The 25007-nt window shown below is 45.1% G+C and overlaps 1 pseudogene across 1 annotated transcript; it reads right to left on the bottom strand.

Moving 5' to 3' along the window:
* Positions 1 to 20871: 20871 nt before the first annotated feature.
* LOC111540888 lies at positions 20872 to 22819 on the bottom strand (annotated as a pseudogene). The gene has a single exon (XR_002731118.2). The product of XR_002731118.2 is annotated as a ceramide synthase 2 pseudogene (transcript).
* Positions 22820 to 25007: the final 2188 nt, after the last annotated feature.

Raw genomic sequence — 25007 nt, forward strand, 5'->3', positions numbered from 1 at the left:
GCCTAGCTAATATTTCTCCACTTTTTACTTACATTTTCCATCTTCCATAGCACTGCTCTTATCCACAAAATTACCCTCACTTTCTACAAGTATACCCCCGCCTTCTACAAGTACACTCTTAGTTAAAAAAATATTTTTGGCCAGGCGCGGTGGCTCATGCCTGTAATCCCAGCACTTTGAGAGGCCAAGGCAGGCAGACCTCAGGGGTGAGGTCAGGAGTTTGAGACCAGCCTGGCCAACATGGTGAAGCCCCATCTCTACTCAAAACACAAAACATTAGCCGGTTGTGCTGGTGTGAGCCTGTAGTCCCAGCTACTTGGGATCCTGAGGCAAGAGAATCACTTGAACCTGGGAGGTGGAGGTGGAGCTTGCAGTGAGCTGAGATCACGCCACTGCACTCCAGCCTGAGTGACAGAGCAAGACTCTGTCTCAAACAAAACAAAATAAAACGCCAGGCGTGGTGGCTCACGCCTGTAATCCCAACACTTTGGGAGGCCGAGGCGGGCAGATCACGAGGTCAAGAGATCGAGACCATCCCGGCCAACATAATGAAACCCTATCTCAACTAAAAATACAAAAAATAGCTGGGCATGGTGGCAGGTGCCTGTAATCCCAGCTACTCGGGAGGCTGAGGCAAGAGAATTGCTTGAACCAGGGAGTCAGAGGTTGCAGTGAGCTGAGATCATGCCACTGCACTCCAGCCTGGCAACAGACTTGAGACTCCGTTTAAAAAAACAAACAAACAAACAAATAAACAAAACCTTTCCATGTTTGATATGTGCCTTTCTAAGATTTTTTTCTCTCTAAACCTACTCCTAAATTTTCTGGAGTATGACCAAAATGCCAGTGTATGACTCACATAGTTTGGGCTGATCAATACAAAACTTTAATAATTTTGCAAGCTAGTGTGCACATTATCACTACTTTTTCTTGTTCTTTTTACCTGTATTTTCATCTTTTGAGGCAGAGTCTCACTGTGTTGCTCAGGCTGGAGTGCAGTGGCACGATCACTTTCCGGGCTCAAGTGATCCCCCTGTCTCAGCTTCCCAAGAAGCTGGGACTACAAGAGTGTGCCACTGCGCCAGGCTATCACTACCTTTTAGTTCCCTTTGTGAAGTCTTCCTTCTAACTATTTAGGATGCCTGTGGACTCACAGTTCTTTCAATAGACTCAGTTCTGATTCACTGTGGTCATTTTTTCCCTCTCTGGAGTTTATGTGGTCACTCTTTGGCCACTCACAACTCTGCTTTCTTGAATGACAGGATGTTCCAGGCTCAGTATGAAATGCTTTCTACTTCAAAAGGTGGAATCAGTTTTTTTCCCAAGAATCTTAGTTCTTCCAAGAGAAAAATATTAGAGTCAAAATTTGGGACCTAGGCTGGTGCCACTCATCAACCAGGAGAAGGCAGATCAATATCGGAGTTTTCTCAGGTCACTTTGATGACCTAGCATGCATTTTCTTTTTGTTTCTCCCCCACTCTCCCTTTCATGAAGGAGTCATGAGTACATCATATCGTGTATCTATATCATATCATGCTCCAAGTTACCACTACCTTTATCAAGGTGGTTGTTACTTTTCTCTAATGTGAGATACTATTAAATATTCCTCCTTCTCTTAGCTGATAATTTTTCTATTTTCTCACCAACACTGATGTAAACAGCACTCAAACCAAGCCACGTTTTCATTAGTTTTATTCCCCCAATTTATAAGTCTCCAATTCATTTTCTCTTTTAACTTCAGCTGAAGCATCCTTGGGCTGGCTACCAAGTGTGCACATCCAGATGATCTGACTCACAAGCATCGGTTGCACATCAATCATCCAAAATGAAAAAGAAACGCCAGCCATCCTAGAGTAGCCTCAAAGCAAGTACCAAACGCTTATAACAGCAGCATACAGATGAATACCATTTCTCACAGTCTCATTCCAATTTCTCCTCTAGTTTCCTCCATCTGGACCTTACCATTTAAATCTATTTTCCTTCCCTTTAATTTTTTCCCCTTTTACTTGGTGCTCGAAAAAATTGTTTTTTTCTTCACGATTGGAGGTCAAATAAATTTTGTTTTGTTTTGCTTTGTTTTTAGTGGTTTTAGAACTGAACTCCATTTTCTTAAAGGTCCTAGGGTACATATCTTTTACTCTCCTTCCTTGTCTTCCCAATTTGCTTATAACATTGTTTGGGGTTTCTTTATTTACTACTTCTGTAACTTTAAATGCTCACTTACACTTTCATTTCTTGTTTCGTTGCCTATGGGCTGTTTCTTGACCCCAAGTTTTTAAGGTATTGATGCTCTTGTTCTTTGTTTACTTTTCCTTTTACCTTTCACCTCTGTTTCTAGCATCTGTACTTTTATGTTGATATTGTCAAAGTTAAAAACACTGATATTGCTTGATGATACTGAGTCTTATAAAAATAAATAAAATAAAATAAAAACATTGATAGTCTCTTCTTTTGCCATAATACATTCTGTTCAATCTAAAAGTTAAAAATCAATATGTGAATGCATACAAACAATTTATATCAGTTAAGAATATTTTCACTGTATGCAAGAATATTTTCATTGTAAGCAAAAAGTGGATTGATAGGCTCACAAAATACAAAAGTTCCAGATTAAGGCTGGCTACAGGTGTGACTGAGACAGGAACTTGTGAAACATAATCAGGACATGTATCCCCTCTGTCCTTTGGCTCTGCTCCCCAGTGTGTGTTGGTCTCATTCGCCAACACACTAATGTTGTTGAGTGTCTCTCTCCTGTGGTTTTGATATGACTGTTGGCAACTTCTGGGGCAACATCATTGCACGTTCATGTCCAGCAGGAAAGTGTGAAAATCTTTGCCTCAACTTTTCCATCTAAAGTCATAAGACTCCCTATGATGGGGCATCTTGGGGCAAGTATTGCCTTTTAACCAGTCAGGTCATTGGTGAGTGGTTCGTGTTATCTTAAGCCTGGCTTATAGGGGCCACCCTTAGACTTGAGAGCAGAGCACCACTTAAATCAAATTGCTGATTGGAGAAGGGCCTTGAGCTAATCGGGGAATAGATATCATGTAATTCTCCATTTCCTTGTAACTTTCCTTCAACCCCAACTACCTTCAACCTCAATGCCCATCTCCCCTCCCCTCATATATATTAATTCTCTTAAACAGAACCCTGGGAAAAGTTTCAGGCCTCACACTCCCAATTTCTCCTTCTCCTTCTCTTTCTCCTTCTCCTTCTCCCCGTCTCCCTCCCTCCCCCTCCTCCTCAGCCCCCTCCCCCTCCCTTTCCCTTTCCCTCTCCCTCTCCCTCTCCTTTTTCTTCTTTTTTGAGACAGGGGTCTTGCTCTGTCACCCAGACTGGAATGCAGAGGTGCAATCATGGCTCACTGCAGCCTCAACTTCCCAGGCTCCAGCGATCCTCCTACTTCAGCCTCCAGAGTAGCTGGGACTACAGATGCAGGCCACCATGCCTGGCTAATTATTGTATTTTTGGTAGACACGGGGTTTCACCATGTTGCTCAGGCTGGTGTCAAGCTCCTGAGCTCAAACAATCCACCCACCTCTGTCTCCCAAAGTGCTGGGATTACAAGCATGAGCCACTGCGCCTGGTGACACCTCCAAGTTCTGAGTAGGTAGGCTCTTCTGAGAGATCCATCTCCTGAGCACTTCCTTGAATGGATACAGAGAAGAGGAGAAAATGGTAGTGTAGATTCATCAGGAAAAGATTTTGAAGCAATTTTTTAGAAATGAAAGACAATGGTTTTTCAGAAGGGAACAAGGCTTTCATTACCTCTTTAACTTTTTCTAAATTCTCCAGGAGATCAAATTTCTTGAGTCCATATTCTCCAGCTCCCTCCCTGCTGGAGTCCTCCACCTTCCCGCTCCAATCTGGACTGGTTGCCTGCTGGGATTTCCCTTCATTAGCCTACTGGCTTCAATCTCAAGTCACGTCTTTGTTGGTTTACTCACTTGTTTTGTTTTTTTGGTTTGTTTGTTTTTGGAAATGGAGTCTCTCTCTGTCACCCAGGCTGGAGTGCAGTGGTGTGATCGCAACTCACTGCAACCTCCGCCTCCTGGGTTCAAGCGATTCTCCTGCCTCAGTCTAGTAGGCTAGGACTAGTAGCTGGGACTACAGGCATGTGCCACCACTCCCGGCTAATTTTGGTATTTTTAGTAGAGACGGAGTTACACCACGTTGGCTAGGCTGGTCTCGAACTCCTGAGGTCAAGTGATCTGCCTGACTCGACCTCCCAAAGTGCTAGGATTACAGGCATGAGCCACAGTACCCAGCCTAGACCATGACTAATTCTTAAGAGAAATAAGCCAGCGAACAATAAGTTCCCCTCTTCTGATGGAAAAGCTTTGAGAAAGGGCTCAGTGAGAGGCAGATTCTGCTTGAAATGTTTAGGAATCACTGGGGTGGGATATAAGAGTGGAATAGAGAAGAATAGATAGAGAGTCCTGTAAAATATCTGAGCCCTGGTCACAACTCGGGCCAACGCTATTTCTATTGCATCCACTCTATCAGGAATATCCCTTTATCTCAGCCCTTTTGCTATGGGTTTCTCCAGGACAGGGAATAGCCATAAACAGCGTGTTCATAGTCACATCCATCTCATAATGAAGCATGCACAGGGTTTCCCTCTGAGAAGCTAGGTGGTACTAAATGGTTGGAGTCCTTTTCTATCTTTTCTTTTAGTGTTTATAGAGTTATATTTTGACTTCTAGTTCAAGATAGAAAAATATGTGTTTGTGTTTTTTCCTACATAAGAACCCATTTCATAATAGAAAATACAATTTAAGGCCGGGCGCGGTGGTTTGGGCCTGTAATCCCAGCACTTTGGGAGGCCAAGGAAGGAGGATCACCTTGTGTCCGGAATTGGTGGGTTCTTGGTCTCGCTGACTTCAAGAATGAAGCCGCGGCACAGGCCAGCGCGGGCCGGCAGTGCTGGGGGACCCGGCGCACTCCGCAGCTGCGCCCGCGGCCCCCACCAGGGCCCGCCTAGCCCACGCCCGCGCCCGCCAGAACTCGCGCTAGCTTGTGAGGGCCGCGAGCAGCCCCGGTTCCCGCCCGCGCCTCTCCCTCCATACCTCCCCGCAAGCAGAGGGAGTTAGCTCCGGCCTCGGCCAGCCCAGACAGGGGCTCCCACAGTGCAGTGGCGGGCTGAAGGGCTCCTCAAGCGCCGCCAGAGTGGACACCGAGGCCGAGAAGGTGCTGAGAGTGAGGGCTGCTACTCTCAACCTGAGCTCAGGAGTTCAAGACTAGCCTGGTCAACATGGTGAAACCCCATCTCTACTAGAAGTACAAATATTAGCCAGGCGTGGTGACACAGGCCTGTAATCCCAGCTACTGACACTTGAACCCAGGAGGCAGAGGTTGCTGTAAGCCGAGATTGCGCCATTGCACTCCAGCCTGGGCAACTGAACGAGATTCCATCTCAGAAAATAAATAAATAAATAAATAAAATTTAAAAAGTTATAAACCCACAGCAAAGAGAAAATAAGAGAGAGGATATCAGTGTAAGAGAAATTTCAATGCATTTTGAAGAGAAATAAAGTGGATGAAGAAGTAGTTACAGGTGAGGCAGGTGCTGGAAGCTGCAGCCTGGAATGTGCAAGGGGGTGTGGGGGACAGAGTTGAGAACCCAAGAGAGCCCTAAGACACAGAAATGCTAGGACAGCCACAGGAGGAAAGACGACTCACCCATGAAAACTGGGAAATAAATTGAAGTTCTATAGATGGAACACAGTACCTTTTTTCACCCTCTCCTGCACCACCCACACACAGAAACCCTAGCAGGCAGGCATCTGTCAAGCAGATATTGAGAACATGCTTCTCTAACATCTGCACTCTTGTTAGCTGGTTACTAGATCAGCCTAGAACAAATCCCTCCAATAAATGAGCCCAGTACATGCTCATAGAGTCCCAGTTAGGTATTTATGGTTCATTCTTAAAAATAAATGAAGTACTGCCAGGCATCTGAAAGCCTGCAAGATGAAATAGAGTAACCAAGAGGCTATGAAAAACAAGAACAAGGCCGGTGGCGAGTAGCTCACGCCTCTAATCCTAGCACTTTGGGAGGCTGAGGCAGGAGGATTGCTTGAGCCCAGGAGTTCAAAACCAGCCTGGGCAACATAGGGAGACCCTGTCACTACTAAAAATTAAAAAAAAAAAAAAAAAAAAAAAGTCAGGCGTGATTGTGCACTTCTGTAGTCCCCGCTCCTTGGGAGGCTGAAGTGGGAGGACCACTTGAGCCTGGGAGGTCAAGGCTGCAGTGAATGTGTTTGTGCCACTGCACTCCAGCCCGGGCAAACAGAGTGAGACCCTGTCTCTAAAATAAAAAACAAAACAAAGGAAAACAAGAACAACAGGCTATGAAAAAGAACAACACAGCTCTTAGGATCTAAAGATATAATTGGCAGGGCAAGGTGGCTCACACCTGTAATCCCAGCACTTTGGGAGGCCAAGGCAGACAGGTCACCTGAGGTCAGGAGTTCGAGACCAGCCTGGCCAACATAGTGAAACCCTGTCTCTACTAAAAATATAAAAATTAGCCAGAAGTGGTGGCGCACGTCTGTAACCCCAACTACTCGGGAGGTGGAGTTTACAGTGAGCCGAGATCATGTCACTGAACTCCAACCTGGGTGACAGAGTGAGATTCTGCCTCAAAAAAAAAAAAAAAAAAAAAAAGATACAATTGATAAAATAAATAATGCAATAGAAGTACTGCAAGATAGACAGAAAACATGAGAAAAAAAGATTATCAACATCAGAGTCACAGAAACTCCAGAAATTACAAATGGGTAAAACAAGGAGTGAGAGATACTAGAGGAGAATTGACCAGAACTAAAGGACACAGATCCCCAGACTAAAAGGTTCCATCATGTTCCAAGCACATGAATAAAAGAGACTCTCATCTTGATAAATCATTGTGAAATTTCAGAACTCCATGAAAAAAGAGGAGATTCTAAAAAACTTCAAAGATGGAAAAAAAAAAGTGACTTTCAAATTAAACTTGGGAATTAGACTCACTTGGAACTGCTAGTCTGTTGTCCTAGGTGCTAGAGACAACGGAATAATGACTTTAAGTTCCGAGGGGAAAGGTTTTCAATTTTAGTTTTATGTTCTGCCAAATTTTCTGTCAAGTGTGAAGATAGACTAAAGATATTTTTAGACAAAGAAGGAATCAGAATTTTTACCACCAACATAGCCCCTAGGAGGAAGTTACTTGAAGATAAACTCCAATAAAACAAGTGAGTAGCTAGGCCTCATGGCTCATGCCTGTAATCCAGCACTTTGGGAGGCCAAGGCAGGTGGATCACAAGGTCAGCAGTTCGAGATCAGCCTGGCCAATATGATAAAACCCCGTCTCTACTACAAATACAAAAATTAGCTGGGTGGTAGTAGCACAAGCCTGTAATCCTGGCTACTCAGGAGGGTGAGGCAGGAGAATCGCTTGAGCCTGGGAGGCAGAGGTTGGAGTAAGCCAAGATCACCCCACTGCACTCCAGTCTGGGTGACAGACCTTGTCAAAAAAAAAAAAAAAAAAAAAAAGGCCGGGCGCGGTGGCTCAAGCCTGTAATCCCAGCACTTTGGGAGGCCGAGACGGGCGGATCACGAGGTCAGGAGTTCGAGACCATCCTGGCTAACACGGTGAAACCCTGTCTCTACTAAAAAATACAAAAAGCTAGCCGGGCGAGGTGGCTGGGGCCTGTAGTCCCAGCTACTTGGGAGGCTGAGGCAGGAGAATGGCATAAACCCGGGAGGCGGAGCTTGCAGTGAGCTGAGATCCGGCCACTGCACTCCAGCCTGGGTGACAGAGCCAGACTCCCTCTCAAAAAAAAAAAAAACAAAAAAACAAAAAACAAAAATTAGCTGGGCGTGGTGGAGCATGCCTGTAGTCCCAGCTACTCGGGAGGCTGAGGCAGGAGAATCGCTTGAACCCTGGAGGCAGAGGTTGCAGTGAGCTGAGATCAAGCCACTGCACTCCAGCCTGGCAACAAAGCGAGACACCATCTCAAAAAAACAAAACAAACAAACCAACAACAAGGTCAGAGCTCCCAATCAGGAAACCGGAGAATCTGTAGGGTGAATGAATAAGAAGATTAAGAAACTGGAATCTAAGTTAACCTGAGTCCTTCCTGAAAATGAGAATTTAGGGGAAGGTGAAGGAAGGGCTGAGGACTGGGGAAGTGGTGGTAATTAGGAGGGGGTGTGGGAGTGAATAACCAAATATTCCAAGTAGGGAAGTAACATCCCTTCAGAAATTCTAAAATTTAACCATATCATGTCATTGTCCCCTGGCCTCTGGGGCAGCTCAACTGGCTGCCTGGTCCCACATGGTCCCTTGTTAAAATGGTGAAACCGATTCCTCAGGACAGTTGATGAGCAGGAATATTCTATTTCCCGCCTCTCTCTCCCATCCCCTTCAAGTTCCCCTGGCTGTTAACCACCTTCTTTTTCCTTTAATCGGATTTTTGTTGGAAATGAAAACTGTGAAATCAAGTCCTTAAAACAGATGACCCTTGTGAGGGGTAATTCACAGTGGAAGGCCATAGTTCTGTATTTCCCTGGTCCATTTAGGCTCTGATGGGACATTCTGTTCTACTTCTAACGATCCTGTTTTATTGAGTTAGCATGATGGGTATGGGTATGAAAAACAGCACTCAGAAAGTTCAAGGTAAGGAAATACTGGAGAACAGGAACCTCTCTGGCCCATCTTTGTAGTTCACTGAGCCCAGCCTGGTGTCTAGCCAAGTATCAAAGGTACCAGAGCAGTGACTGCAGTGGCAATGAGTATTGAGCTAGACATGCTGACTACCTCACATTCCAGGTCAGGAATCAACCCCCAGCCTCTGGTAGGGCGACAAAGGCCAGTGGCATAAACTTGGCTATGGGGAAGGACTGCAAAAGCTAGACACCAGGAAATTTTGACTTTCCAGGTGTGAAACATAGAAGATGGCCAGTGACGACTAACTTCCCAATGTGTTATAAATATACATAAATAAGATGTTTACAGAAAATTACTTTTGAGAGTAAAAAGAAAGAAGCAGGTTCGAATAATAGCTGTTGAGAAATTATATGACTATTAAAATGATGACTATGTAAAAACTATACATGCATATTAACGAATGAGGATAGTCCAAAGAAAGACCACACCAACACTAAAATAGTTTCAGTGATAGGTAAAGCAATTTTAAGTGAAATTCTAATTAATTTTTATAATGTCATAAATGTAATTTTAAATGTTCAAAGAAAAACAGACTACTGAACTTCAGCATTGCACATGGTGAACTGATACTCACTTGGAAACAGCACATGAGAGAACCCATTCAGGACTGCTACTCCTTGTAGATTTCCCCACAGGCTCTGAACTGTGGGTAGCATACTTCCTTTCCATTTGTCACCTCTTTCTCCTGTATCATTTTGAAGATGAAATACAATGGCTATTTGGCATGTCAGGTTTAGGCAGAGATCCTGTTCCATGATCTCTGGTAAAGAATATTTCATAGCCCCCAGGGAAAAGTATCTAGGGACAGTTGGAACACAGGCAAGATATCATTTTCAATTTCCTGTTTTCCTGTGTCTTTGCCCAGTTGGTTCTGGATCACCTAATTTCCCCTCTCCTTTAGTCACAACACACATTAACGAACACAAATAGATGTTTAGGCAGCTGCTGCCAGATTTACACATTCAGTATCTGATCTGATGGAGCTCTGCTGGAAAACTCCACTATGTTTAAGTATGTGTAAGTTCTGGACAGCTGTGGAGAAAATGAATGATCACAGTAAACAGGGCTTCCTTGGTACTGTTGTCTAGTTCATGCACTGTGTAAAGATGACTGGCTGAGGGGGTGCACGTGGACTGAAGCCCAGTCCCTCTGTCACTCCCCATGCTGTGTGCACCAGCAGGAGCTGCTTCAGAAGGAGTGCCATTTTCTTCTCACAAAGATGTTGTCCGCTTGCCAGGCTGTGGTCCCCAGGGGCCGTGTCTGCTCAAAGGAGGGCACTTGTATCTAACTTGTCCACATAGAAGGAGCATTCCTCATTCATTCAAGGCCCATACACTTCGCACCTGCTCTCAGAATGGGTTAGGGTTACTCAGAGAAGGTTTCTTGAGAGAGAAGGATTTTGAGACAACTCTGAAAGAGAAGAAAAGTAGATAGTTTTCTGAAGAGAAAAACTGGGAATGCACAGACTTATTTAGGGAAGGGGCCAGATGTGGTAGAGACTCTCAGTATCTGCCTGTTTTCCCCTCAGACACTGCCATCTCTGTATCTGTTGCATCTCTGTACCTGAGGACTGTTTCCAGAACCACGGAAAGCTGTCTTACCCACCCAAGTTCTGCAGGCTAGAAGTGCTGGGGAACAAACACTCCCTCTAGCAAACAGCCCTCAACCAACGACTGACGAGAGTTGGTATAAAGTACCCCAATTCCCTTGTATCCCTAGTGAGATGATTCTGAGGGGGTGTGTTTTATACCTTTAATCAGAATTTTCCGTGGCGTTAAGCTCTAGTTGCACTCTGTGGCAGTCAGCTTAATGATGCTCCCTTCACTGGCTTCCCTAAGTCATTTCTCTACCTCTCCTGCAGGGGGCTCCTGCACCTCTCTTCAAAACCGCGCTTCCAACTCGTAGTCGGCTTCTGAGGGAACCCACACAAAGACGGTTTGCCCGGCAGAAAGAGAGATGAGCTGGGATTGAGGGGAAGCTGGATACATGAGTAGGGGGCAATTTGTGGAAGGCCTTAGACACCACACTGAGGGGTTAGACTTGATTGAGGAGACAGTTCATGTGCTGGATGACATATGAGTGATATATTTTTCTTTCAATTTATTATTTTCATATTTGATTTATTAATTCCTAGGTTTCTACAAGCCTTGCATTGCTCATTGAGTTCTGGCTAATACAATCTTAGCTGGGCCAGGCACGGTGGCTCACGTCTGTAATCTCAGCACTTTTGGAGACTGAGGCAGGGAGATCTCTTGAGGTCAGGAGTTTAAGACCACCCTGGCCATCATGGTGAAACCCCGTCTCTACTGGGTGCGCCTGTAATCCCAGCTACTCGGGAGGCTGAGGCACCAGAATCGCTTGAACCCAGGAAGTGGAGGTTGCAGTGAGCCAAGATCACGCCTCTGCACTCCAGCCTTGGTGACAGAGCAAGCCTCTGTCTCAAAAAAAAAAAAAACTTAGCTGAAGATAAACACTGCAACCTTCTTATCTGTCAGTTGCCAGTAAAAAGAAATTCTAGAGAGAGAAGTGTGATTAAGGTGTAAGTAAGACTAAGATGAAATTCAGAGCTGTGAAACCATTCCGAAGATCTTGATAGAGAAATATGAAAGTGAAAGTAATCACAAGACTATAGTCCACATAAAGGATTTTTATTTGTAGCCATCCTGTTCAATATTTTATATCCTTAAAAAAAAAACTTTGTAAAATAATCTGAAAAGTCTCCTTAATCATATTGGGTTTTCAAAATTTTAAGATTATTTCTTATGGTAGGAAACCTTGAATCCCAAAGCACTGCATAATAATTGGTTGTCAAGGGAAACTGCATGACTGTAACTGGTATTGGTAACTCCTAAATGTATATAAATAACTTAAAGCCCTTTGTTTTGCAGAAGAGTGTGAAATTCTGTACATGGTTCTTCTCATTTAGACCCAGAATAAAATTAATAATGTCAGTGACTCTGGCAGACTCTTTGTCCTAAGACAATATATTTGAGTGGTTTAAATTAGAAATTTGGCAAATACATTATATTGTCTTTGCCTTGCAGGCTTAGAAACACAGATCAAATCTTCTATCTAAGCATTTCCCTCTGCCACACAAGTTCAGAAACCTAGAATCATCTTTAACATGTGGACTGTCATCAATCAATCTCACAGAAAATGCAGTATTAAAACAACCCCAGAATGCCAGTTTGTTAATTCATACTGGAACTCTTTCTGCAGAGGGGTCTGGGCACTCATATTCTCCAATCAGAGCACTTTTGCCCTTCAGGCAGCTACCCAAGGAGCCAGATTGTAATCAGAAGTTTATGCGGCATACATGAATTCAAAACAAAGGGAATTTGGTGAGTTGAATGGTTAATGGTTTCAGGCCAAATGAAGGTGATACTCCCATCCTATGCCCAGCACCAGAACATTTTATGGATTTCTTAGTGCAGAGTCCTCGCCACCATGGATAATATTGGATGGACACTGATAGTGTGTGTCTTTGTGACTCTTAAATGCTTTTAATACATTGAACTAGTCCACACAGGCATTGGGTTCTTAACTATGGGTTTATGAACTGGATAACTAGAGATGCTTTCTTTTTTTAGGAACAGGGTCTCATTCTGTTACCAGGCTGGAGTGCAGTGGCATGATCCTAGCTCACCACAGCCTCAAATTCCTGGACTCATGATTCTCCTGCCTCAGCCTCCTGAGTAGCTAGGGCTCAGGCTTGCCATCAAGCCTGGCTAAATTTTTATTTTTTGTAGTGACAGGGTCTTGCTATGTTGCCCAGGCTGGTCTTGAACTCCTGGGCTCAAGTGATCCTCCTGCCTTATCTTCCAGCAATTCTCCTGCCTGGGCCTCCCAAAGTGCTGGAACTACAGGCACGTCCAGTCTGTATAACTAGGATTCTTGAGCACTTGGAAATTAAATGCAAATTTCGTGTCTATGCATATTTTCTCTGGAGAAAATGTATAGCTTTTATCAGACTTTCAGTGTAATTTATTATCCAAACATAATTAAGAACCACTGATGTAAATAAAATCAAGTCCTGCCAGCCTGGGTCTCCACTTTTCCTTAAAATGACTTTTTTAATGTTCCTGCTGTGATTCATTATGTGCTGGTGTTTGTTGTTGTTGTTGTTGTTTTTGAGATGGAGTCTCGCTCTGTCACCCAGGTTGGAGTCAATGGCACAATCTCGGCTCACTGCAACCTCTGCCTCCCAGGTTCAAGTGATTCTCCTGCCTCAGCCTCCCAAGTAGCTGCAACCACAGGCACCCGCCACCATGCTTGGCTCATTTTTGTATTTTTGGTAGAGACGGGGCTTCACTTTATTGGCTAGGCTGGTCTCAAACTCCTGACCTCGTGATCCGCCCGCCTTGGCCTCCCAAAGTGCTGGGATTACAGGCGTGAGCCACCATGCCCAGCCCCTATTATGTGCTGTTTTAAAGCATAAACTCCTCTGGGGAGCTCTTATTTCCAGGGTTAGGGGGAAAAGAGAGTTCCTCAATGCAACCATGAAAGGTTTGATAATCAGAGAGAAATGGGAGGACATTCTACGCACAGTGATCAGTGTGAGCCCAAAGTGTCCTGTCCATCAAGAGTTTAGATGCATTTTTAAAAATTTATTCTGTGTTATTTTGCAAGTTCCAAATTTGATTTCTTTCTTTTCATGGTTAGTAGTCAGAATGAGTAGAGAGTAGCATTAGAGCTGGAAAAGCTGGAAAGCTTATGTGAGAATGAATTTTAAGTGCATGGACCAAAGAGGATGAAATGTAAGTTTGATAGTCATGAAATTATCAACAGGAGTGTACTTACATGGATTCAGGCTATAGTAATTAATTGAGTGCTCACAAGTGGCTTTAAAAACTTGCTTGACTAGTTTACTGAAGCCGGGATTCAGTGGTGGTATAGAGTCAATGAGACTAAGGTGTCAAAGATCCAAAATCTCAGGAAGATGAGAATCTTGGAGTAGACCTAAATGTGCAATTTTCCCAGCCACCCTCATCCATGACCCTGGAAAGTTTCAGAGGATGTTCCATTTACCATGGCGCTAAGATATGTGTACCTGATGGGCATCCCAAAAAGCATTGCCAAAGATGGTAGTGGGAGACGCCACCTGAGAACTGGTAATAGGTTGCAGGGACAGAAAGGCTATTAGAATGCTTTGACCTTCAAAGATCGGTGGTAGCAACTAACTGATGGTAGGGTTCTTAGAAACGAATAGATGGACAGTCTACTAAGATGTGACTTTATCTATATAATTGAAAAATAGAAACCTGATTCAAGTCACCACAGTGGGAATTTACTGCCTCGTATCCAATTATTGAACCTAGGACAGTTTGCAGGCCTATAGTTCATTGATTGAGAGAAAGGCTCAGTCCATTTAAGGAAAGACCTTGCAATGTGGCAGTAAGTATATATTACAAACAAACTTTCCTCCAAGCCTCCCCTGGAAAGGCCTGCAGCCACTTACTAAAAGACTGTGCACTGGGAGAGAAAATACCCAGACCATTTGGAATCTATTATACACTGGTTCTGAGGTTGTACTAATCATTGGTGGTACAAAATGCCAACCTGGTCTTCTGGTCAGAACAACAGCTTATGGAGGTCATGTGATAAATGGATTCTTGGCCTTAGTCCATCACTGGACAGTGGGTCCAATGAATGTAGGTATTTCCCTTGTTCCTGCATATATAGTTAAAATAGACATACTTAGTAATTGACTGAACCACTTCCATTGGTTGCATGATTCACCATTGTTTAGTGTCTCTCCTTCACCCACTCCTATGGCCTCTATGGCTTCATGACATGGATGACTCAGAGAAAAGATACGTAGATGGGCCTCTTGGAATGGGCATAGAGTGTGAAGGCAATCATGTCCCATAAAAATGTCCAACAGGGGTCATCCACTGCAGATGAGTCACTCAGTGATCAGGTGGACAAGATGACTGGATGTGTAGATGACAGTTGGCCTCCTTCCGCAGCCCCTCCAGTTGCTGCTCAATGGGCCAAGTACAAAGCGTCAAGATGGAAGAGATGGAAGCTGTGCACAAGCTTAACAACATCTATTTCCTCTCACCAAAGCTTATTTGGCTACCACCACTAGTGAGTGCCCAGCTGCCAACTGCAGAGGCCAAGGATGAGTCCCCAGTATGGCACCATTCCCCAGAGAAACTAGCCAGGAATCTCTGGTGGTAACTGTTTTCATAGGAACCCTTCCTTCATTGAGGACAGAAAGTGCTCTCATGGGAATAGATATGTTTCCAGAGTTTTTTTCCTTGTTCCTAATGCTTCTACCAGAACCATGTCATTTTTTTTTTTTTCGAAACAAGGTTTTGCTCTATCACCCAGGTTAGAGTGAAATGTTGTAATCATAGCTCACTGTAGCTTCCAATATGAGCCCTCCTGGCCTCAAGATATTCTCCCACCTCAGCCTCCAGAGTAGCTGCGACTACAGGCACATACCACAATGCCTGGCTAACTTTTTAAATTTTTTTGTAGAGACAGGATGTTGCTATGTTGCCCAGGTTGGCTTAAACTCCTTTCTTTTCATGGTTGGTGGTAAGAATGAGTAGAGACTAGCATTAAAGCTGGAAAAGCTGGAAAGGATGTGTGGATTGCCTCAAGCAATCCTCCTGCCTAGGCCTCCCACAGCCCTGGGATTACAGACAGGAGCCACTGTACCCAGCCAAGAGTGTCATCTTTACCACCATGGTATCCCATACATCTGACCAAGAGGCTAATTTTATAGTGGAAGAGGTGTGGCAACAGGCTTATACCATGAGATTTATGTTAACCTTAGGATATATGTTATTACCCAGAAACAGCTGGCTTGAGAGAATTACCTATGAAGGTCATGGTTACTGAGAGGTCAGTTATGGCGCCAGCAGAAATACAGCACCCTAACAAATGGAAGGGCAGTGCATTCTTTACATCAGCAGCCAATATATGAAGTTATTTTCTCCATAGCAGGGACATACAAGCATAGGAAGGAGGAGGGCGGAGTAAGAGTGGCCCTTCTCATGAATACATCTAATAATCCAGTTAAAGAATATTTGCTTCTTGTCCTCACTGTCTTATTCCTTGCAGGTTTAGAAGCCTTAGTTCCCAAGGGAGAAAATGCTTCCAATAGGGAACATAGTTGCAGACTTGTTAAGTTGGAAGTTAAGACTGCTCAGTCGCCATTTTGTTTTCCTCATGCCACTGAGCCAATAGGCAGAGATGTGGGTTACTCTCTCGGCTGGGATAACTAATTCTAATTATTAAGGGAAAGTGAATTACTGGATGTTTTAGAACAACATAGTTCATAGAAACATTAAGGAGAAACTCTAATTTTGAGTCATCTTCAGTATACCAATTATTTTACTTTATTTTAAACATTGTTTTGTGGAGACTGGGTCTCGCCATCTTGCCCAGGCTGGTCTCAAACTCCTGGCCTCAAGCTATCCTCCTGCCTCAGCCTCCCAAAGCGCTAAAATTACAGGCATGAACCACTATACCTGGCCCAGTTATTTTATTTTAAGTATGACTTGACAATCTAGGGACATGTGGTTTAACATGAAATGTGAGAAGTGGGAATTCTTTTCTAACCTTTGGTCTGGGGAAGGACCATGAAAGGTTAGTCTAGCGTAGGGATAAAAGCAGAAAACTCAATCTTTTTATGGATTACATGGGAAAGGTATCGGGGAGTGCAGAGGCTCAGTTTACGATCACTCTCTGAAATGATGAAGACTTATGAAATAAAAGAAGTTCAAAAATGGAGTCAGAGCTGGGCTTGGTGGCTCACGCCTCTAATTCCAATAACTGAAGAGGCTGAAGGAGGGGGTGTTGCTTGAGGCCCGGAGATTGAGGCCAATCTGGGCAACAAAGCAAAACCCCACCTCTCTTAAAACTCTCTTAAAAAAAAGTTCCAACTGCTTAGCCAGGCGTGGTGGTGTGTGCCTGTAGTTCTAGCTACTCAGAAGTCTGAGGTGGGAGGGTTGCTTAAGCCTAGGATATTCAAGGCTACCGTGAGCCATGATCGGACCACTGCATTCCAGTCTGGGTGACAGCAAGATACTGACTCTAAAAATAACAAAATAAAAATTTTAAAAATGGAGTGAGATCAGGGAGAACTCAAAGACAGCAAAGAGGCTTACTATAGATACTCACTCTCATCCTGCTGGTCCCGTCGACCACTCTCAGGTTCTGCCGTGCTCCAGATTCTGGCAGAATTAGGTCAGACTGTGGTGGAATATAGGACTGCAAACTTAAAGATGGTAATAACATTCCATCGTTTAATAAAAATAGCTCCATGCTGTAAGAAATGGAAAACATGCACCCTTGAGAAATTTTTTGTTGGAACTTACCTAAGATGGAAGGTGTCCAGGATGCAGATGGAAATACAAGTCCAGAGTTCTGGACCCTAAACTGGTGGTTGATGATCATCAGCATGAAAATAAGGCACCAACAATGAAGTCAGTGCTCAGGCCTCACTTTCACTGTCTTATGGGAAGTCCTTGTTCAACTGCTAGATGACATCAATCTTAGACATGACAGATCACCTTTTGACTCCAATTGGGTGGCTAATAGTACAGGTAATATTTACTACCTCTGGACCCTCATCCTACTGACAGCTACTCCTTCATATTTTATAAAACAAGAAGACCCTGGAGTGAAGCTATGGCAAGGGTCTGTTAGAGATGGTGGATTATAAAAAAGAATCAACATTTTTCAGCCAGGTGTGGTAGTTCGCACCTGTAATCCCAGCACTTTGAGAGGCTGAAGTGTGTGGATCCTTTGAGCTCCGGAATTTAAGACCAACCTGGGCAACATGGCAAAACCCATCTCTACCAAAAATACAAAAATTAGCTGGGCATGGTGGCATGCCTGTGGTCTCAGCTACATGGGATGCTGAGGCAGGAGGATTGATTGAGCCCGGGAGGTTGAGGCTGCAGTGAGCTGAGATCGCACCACTGCACTCCAGCCTGGGCAACAGAGCAAGACCCTGTCACAAATTAAAGAGAGAGAGAGAGAGAGAAACTGAAAGCAAATAAAAAATTTAAAATTGAATGTGAAAGGGCAGAGGGGAAACAAACAAAATCAAAATAAACAATTCAACAATTTCCACAGAACAGCTCTAGTGGCCTGTACTGGGTGTACCATGCCAGGGTTATTAGCAGGACTGTAAGAGAAGTCCTTCAAATTTTACATAACTTTAAGTTTAAAGCTTTCTGTTATTATTTGACAAGAGCTCTTCAACTTCTCACTACAGGGCAGTGTTACATCATTTATAGAGGCTGTTGCACCAAGTTTCATTACCATGGGAGAGGAAATGCAATTTTTTGGCCAATTTTTCTCATATTTTTTTTCTCGACAAATAGCTTTTCATACACCATATTTTAATAGAAAGTCTCAGTCCTTGTCATCAGAGCCTTCTTAGAAGTTTCTATTAGAGATATGCTTTTGGCCCATGTGAAGACGAAGTGCTGATTCCAGGCTCTAAGGTGTTTCAGAACGTCACCCTTAAAAACAATAACAATGTTAACTTTGAAAAAATAAGGCCAGTAATTTCTACTGCTTCTCAGTTCAAGTTAGTCTGGGTCTGCTGATGTCCTGGAATAGGAAGCAGAACCCAGGCACAGAGACATGAGGCAATTTGCAGTCCAGTAAAACTCCCAACAGAAAGATCTGCTGGGCACCAGGCAGAATGAGTTATGGAAACTACTGCTATGTTGGGGGACCCATCAGAGGGCCAGGAGAATGGAAAGACCTGGTTCCGGGCAGAAGGCTGTGGCTGCTGCAAGAATTGGGGCAAGAGATGAGGGTATCTGAACTGAGCATGTAGCTGTGGTGATGGAGGCAGGCTTGGAAACTGGTGCTCTCTATGAGGTGCTCTAGGACGTAGAGAATGGCAGCTGGGCAGACTGAGAGGGGTGGTCAGAAAACAGACTGGTGGGCCTTGAGATTTCAAAGGTGGAGTAATTTCAAGTTCTGATTAGATTGTAGAATAATATGTCCATGGAAGTTTGTTCTGAAATTTCTCTGGAAAATACAGAAGCATTCCATACACAGAAAAACAAAAACTAAAATGTGATTCCAGGGGAACTTTGAGCTTTCGAAAGGAACTTTTGTAGGCTTTAAAAATTCTTATCAGGCCTTACTGGAAACAGGATGGTCAGGTAAATAGGCCGGCAGAGGAAAATTGCCACCTCACATCTGGATCAAATGACTCCTACCAGATCCTGGTAACTTCATCAAGAGTCAGAACACCAGTCAACCTGCGAGTAGAACACATATTTTGCAAAGCCATGTTGGGTGGAGAATGTCACAAAAATAGCGTTTCAGAGATACTTTCAGGGGTGGAGAAAGACAAGCACAGAGAGTTCCCCTAATGGCCAGAGGACTGCCAGGCCCAGATAGGAAAGGTCTCTCTCACATAGGGAGCAGCACCTGGGGTGCCAAGGTCATTCAGAGTTGAGGACTTTCTGCCCTAAGTACAAAGGCCTACAGGTGGAGGAACTGAGTCGTTCATCAGGCTTTACAGCTGCAGCAGTTTGAGACTTTCTTGGGTTGGAATTTCCAACGGAGAGGAAAGGAACGAAAAGATAATATCCTTGGAATCTTTGGAGTGTCACAGGAATTCCCAGTGGTGAGAATGGATTTCAGATGAGAATCTAGAGGAGTGGGCCCAAAAACCCCTCTGTCTGGTTTGTGTTTTATTTTATTATTATTATTATTGTAGAGACAGGGTTTTGCTATGCTGCCCAGGCTGGTCTTGAACTCCTGACCTCAAGTAATTCCCCTGCCTTGGCTTCCCAAAGTGCTGAGATTACAGGTGTGAGTCACCAGGCCAGGCCTGGTTTATTGACAGAAGGGTGGAGCTGGAAAAGTCTCATTTGTCCATGTTCTGAGACATTTCTTCCCTTCACAGGCACAAGAGAAAGCCTTGTGCTCCTAGTTCGCCTGCCTGATCTCCTGGTCTTGTTGCTTCCCACTAAGTGGAGCCCTTAACCTGCTTTCTGACTGCACATTTTCTACAGCGTAGAGCAGATATTAAAGGAAGGGCAAGGATCTGACTGCTTCCCAAGTTTATTATAGCAAATACTAGGAAGCAGGAGAAATGGAATCTTTTCCTTGGTTCACAGTTACTGCTTTTTTTCTGCAAGGAAATCCAAAGGATCTCCTAATTGAACTCTAAGATTTTAATTTTTAAAAATCTATTTCGAGATTTTTTTTTTTTTTTTTTGAATCAGAGTCTCATTCTGTCACCCAGGCTGGAGTGCAGTGGCACAATCTCAGCCCACTGCAAGCTCTGCCTCCTGGGTTCATGCCATTCTCCTGCCTCAGCCTCCCAAGTAGCTGGGACTGCAGGAGCCCGCCACCATGCCTGGCTCATTTTTTGTATTTTTTAGTAGAGAAGGGGTTTCACCGTGTTAGCCAGGATGGTCTCGATCTCCTGACCACATGATCCACCCGCCTTGGCCTCCCAAAGTGCTGGGATTACAGGCGTGAGTCACCGCGCCCACCCCCCCCCCCCCCCCCCTTTTTTTTTTTCTTTTTATGTTTTTGAGACAAGGTCTTATTCTGTCACCCAGGCTGGAGAGCAGTGGCATAAACATGGCTCACTGCATCCTTGACCTCCTGGGCTCAGGTGATCCTCTTGCCTCAGCCTCTTCAGTAGCTGGGACTACAGGTGTGTGCCAACATGCCCAGCTAATTAAAAACATTTTTTTCCATGTTTTATTTAATCTTTTAATTAAAAAAAAAAAACCATTAACAGTACATTTTGGTCTAAAATGGTCCCTCTGGTGAAATGCTAGGTGCTAGCCGTAATTCTGGCTTTAAAACCAAAACCCCAAATATTTAATAAATAAAAATTAGGCCGGGCGCGGTGGCTCAAGCCTGTAATCCCAGCACTTTGGGAGGCCGAGACGGGTGGATCACGAGGTCAGGAGATCGAGACCATCCTGGTCTACACGGTGAAACCCCGTCTCTACTATAAAATACAAAAAAAAAAAAACTAGCTGGGCGAGATGACGGGCGCCTGTAGTCCCAGCTACTCGGGAGGCTGAGGCAGGAGAATGGCGTAAACCCGGGAGGCGGAGCTTGCAGTGAGCCGAGATCGCGCCACTGCACTCCATCCTGGGCGACAGAGCGAGACTCCTCCGTCTCAAAAAAAAAAAAAAAAAAAAAAAAAATTAGAATTAGTTGCCATTCTACTCCAAACCATCTAGCCTAGCTGAAGAGAAGAGGGAAAGGGAAGAGGCCAGAGAAAGGAGGAGGCAGTCAGATCTTAGACCTGTGGCTACAGGGACAGCTGAAAGAAGTAGCACAAAGAAAGATCATCGGAGCAGTCCCCAGTACAGCTCCCACTTTTTGGCAGAAGTAGGGTAAGGGTTATGTGCACCCTCCTACCCTCAATTCGTTTGTGTCATAGAGGGAAAAATTAAAAGTCAGCTCAGCTTTGGTTTCTGGCCCAAGTTAGGGAGCTTAGAAAGGTGAGCCTTGATCCAGCTTTGGCAGAATGAGGCCCACAGATGGGACAATAAGGTGCAACCCTGACTCTGGAGGTCAGGGAGTCAAAGGCAAACAGCTAGGGCCAAATTCTCAGAATAAGGAATGTGAGTTGTAACCCCTACCCACAGAGAGCTGAGGGAGGGCCTCAAAAGCAGTAGAAAGGATGACTTGGATGATAGGGAGGAAAATACAACCATCCCCCTCTAACAGAATATAACCAACATCCCTCTACCTGGGGATGAGCTGGTTAGAATTTGGTTTAAAGGCAACTGGGTGAAAAGCAAGGAGGGAGGATGCAGAGAACTCTCCTCTCACTTTCTCCTTTTTCCCCAGAGCTTAAAGTGACCCTATAGCGCGGGGAGGGGGGTAGTTCCTTGGCTTTATGCATTAATCTGGGAGGCAACTGGAATAATGGTTCAGTCATTCTTACCATGATGGTTATTGAGGATGGGGTGGCCATTAGCTAGGGGCCGGCTCTTTGCTCCTCCCCCAGCTGCAGCCTCCTCCCCCTCTGAGTTCTCTGTTTCTTCCTGGTCACTGCGTTCATCTTGTACCAGCTTTCCAGTTATGAACTTGTGGGCCATGCACAAAATGAGGTAGGCCCAGAAGATATGCAGCAGCTGTAGAACTCCCATCATGGAATTGAAGAAGTAATAGCCAAAGAAGGCAGGATAGAGCTCCAGTGGGTACACCAGGGAGCAATGCAGGATCCAGGAGGGCAGGATGACCAGTGGGGTGATGATGAAAACAATGGCGAAGATGATGAAGATGTTGTTGCAGGTGTTCTTCCATCCCGCGTAGTTAAACATCTTGGCTAACTCCAGCAGGTAATCAGAAGAGTCATGCAGAGCCATGATGAGAGTCCCAGCTCGGATGTAACTGGCAAACCAGGAAAAGCTGATGAGGATGATAGTGGCCACATGGTGGATGATCCATTCCTTGAAATCCTTTCGCTTGACATCAGAGGCAATGATGAAGAGCAGGGACCAGTAGAAGGAAAGTTCAATCATGTAGTACCAATACTGGGAAGGGATAGTGCTCTGTATGGGATATCCCTCCCAAACTTTCTTCATGTCATAGAACCAGGGTTTATCCACAATGGCGCCCATGCCGGCAATGAAGGCAATCAGGTAAAATGTGAATCTCCAGCTGGCTTCTCTGAACTTCTTGAGGAGACTGGGCCGGTCCTGGTTGCGGCGGCGGTGGAACCAACACTCTACCTGGCGGCCGGAGAGCCCGCTCTGCCGGGACAAAAGCTCTACCTCCACCTGCTTGGGCTGCTTGCCACTGGTCAGGTAGAAATGTTCCAAGGTGGCATTGGGAGGTGCCCGCAGTCGGGTTTTCTCCTTTATGTTCAACAGAGCAGCCAGTGGTGTAGCCACGTACAGCTAGCTCAAAGAAGTATCGAACGATGAGGAAGAGCAAGGCCAGGGGCAGCGTGATATAGAGATCTGAGGCTTTGGCGTAGACACGTCCATCTCGGTCTTCTAGATCGGCCCAGGTCAAGTTCACAGGCAGCCACAGGCGTTCCCACCAGAAGTAATCATACAAAGTCTGGATCATCTCGGCTGCAGATCTGGCGTGGCCGGGGCCGCTGCTCCGTGTGATCCGTCTGCTTGGGTGGCTGCTCCCAGGCCTGGCTCCCCACGCCTCTCCTCCCTCTTCCGCCCGCCCGCCGGCCCGCGCCCGCCCTCGCCCTCCCTCCTCCGCCCGCCGCCCCGCCGCAGCCCACCGAGCCCAAGCTGAGCCCGAGCCCAGCCGAGAAAGAAAGCAAAAACATTTTTTTTTTTTTAAAGAGATAGGGTCTCTATGCTGCCCAGGCTGGTCTCAACCTCCTGGGCTCAAGCAATCTCCTGCCAGGCCTCCCAAAGTGCCGGGGTTACAGGTGTGAGCCACTGCGCCAGGCCTACTTTGAGAATTTCTAGTTAACATAACTTATATTCTGTGTTTAAGTCCTTCAGTGTGATTAATAACCACGTACACTGTCAGCAATAGTTTAAATATATGTATTGTGTTCATAAATGTTGTAAGTTGAAGAAATAAATGATCTGTAATGTTTCCCCTTCCTTGACTTGAGAGAATTCCATAGGCTGTGCTAGCTCCTGGCTAGGATTGTCCTCAGACCTACCTGATCCTTGAACTGGATACAGCAGTGATAGTTGATGTGACAGGTTTTTCACAGCTTTTCTTGATGCAGTGAATGCCCAGGTTAGACTGTCTAGACCGGGTTGTTTTGACCTTGACACTTTGGCATTTTGGACTAGATAATTTTTTTTTTTTCCTTTTTTATGGAGAACAGGGTCTCGCTATATTGTTCAGGCAGGTCTTGAACTCGTGGGCTCAAGCTGTTCTCCCACCTCTGCCTCCCTAAGAGCTGGGATTATAGGTGTGAGCCACTGTGCCTGGCGAGACTGGATCATTCTTTATTGGGGGGCTGTCATGTGCATTGTAGGATATTTGGCAGCATCCCTGGTCTATCCCCACTAGATTCCACTAGCATCCCTCCTTCCAAGTTGTGACAACCAAAAATGTCTCCAGACATTGCCAGATGTCCCCTTTTCGGCAAAATCACCCCTACTTGAGAACCACTATTTTAGACACATCCGTCTTCCTTCTCCACTGGATATATAATTGATCACAAAGTCTGTTGAACCCACATTCTTGGATTATCTCTCAAATCCATTTCCTCTTCTCTGTCTCCAGTGTTCCTGGTTTTCCAAGGGAATGAACAAGGCTCTTCTTAAGGTTTGGATGGTGTCAGGAATTATAACCCGGGAGCAAGGTATTAGCCAAGGCTGGGATTGCAGTAGCCCACGGTGGCCACTGGGTGGCGTCAGTACAGCACCAAACCTGGAAACTGGAGGCACTCAGAGCCAGAACCCTGCACTGCCCTAGAAGCAGCTGGACATGACTCCACGAAGGCTAAGTCAGTAACATTTGGCACCATCTATCTACAGAGTGCCTACTGTGTGCTGAGCACTCCAGAAGGTGCTTTACCCATAATAATAAGAAGCATAGTTCACCGCTATTGAGCATTTCCTCCATGCTAGACACTGGGTTCTGTGCTTTGCGTGGATTATGTTCTTGAATTCCCACAACAATCCTAAGAAATAGGGATATTTGGCCCGGCGCAGTAGCTCACGCCTGTAATGCCAGCACTTTGGGAGGTCGAGGCGGGCAGATCACTAGGTCAGGAGATCGAGACCGTCCTGGCTAACACAGTGAAACCCCGTCTCTACTACAAAAAAATTAGCTGGACGTGGTGGTGGGCGCCTGTAGTCCCAGCTGCTCGGGAGACTGAGGCAGGTGAATGGCGTGAACCTGGGAGGCGGCGCTTGCAGTGGGCTGAGATCGTGCCACTGCACTCCAGCCTGGGCGACAGAACGAGACTCCGTCTCAAAAAAAAAAAAAGAAATAGGCGTATTCATTTATTTACTATCTCATTTCACAGATAAGAAAACAGAGGTACAGCGGTACAGAGAAGTTAAGAAACTGGAAAAAAATCATATTTAATTCTTTCAAAAGCATTCAATAAATTCATTTAACTATTGGACATCTACTGTGTGTCATGTACTCTTGTAAATATGAGGGTTCTTTGTTTGTCTGGTTTTTTGAGACTAACTCTCGCTCTGTCACCAGGCTGGAGTGCAGTGGCACGGTCCCGGTTCACTGCGACCTCTGCCTCCCTGGTTCAAGTGATTCTCCTGCCTCAACCTCCCGAGTAGCTGGGACTACAGGCGCATGCCACCACGCCCGGCTAATTTTTGTATTTTTAGTAGAGACGGGGTTTTGCTGTGTGAGCCAGGATGGTCTC

This window comes from Piliocolobus tephrosceles, chromosome 13, assembly GCF_002776525.5.
Source record: "Piliocolobus tephrosceles isolate RC106 chromosome 13, ASM277652v3, whole genome shotgun sequence".
Classification (NCBI taxonomy): Eukaryota; Metazoa; Chordata; class Mammalia; order Primates; family Cercopithecidae; genus Piliocolobus; species Piliocolobus tephrosceles.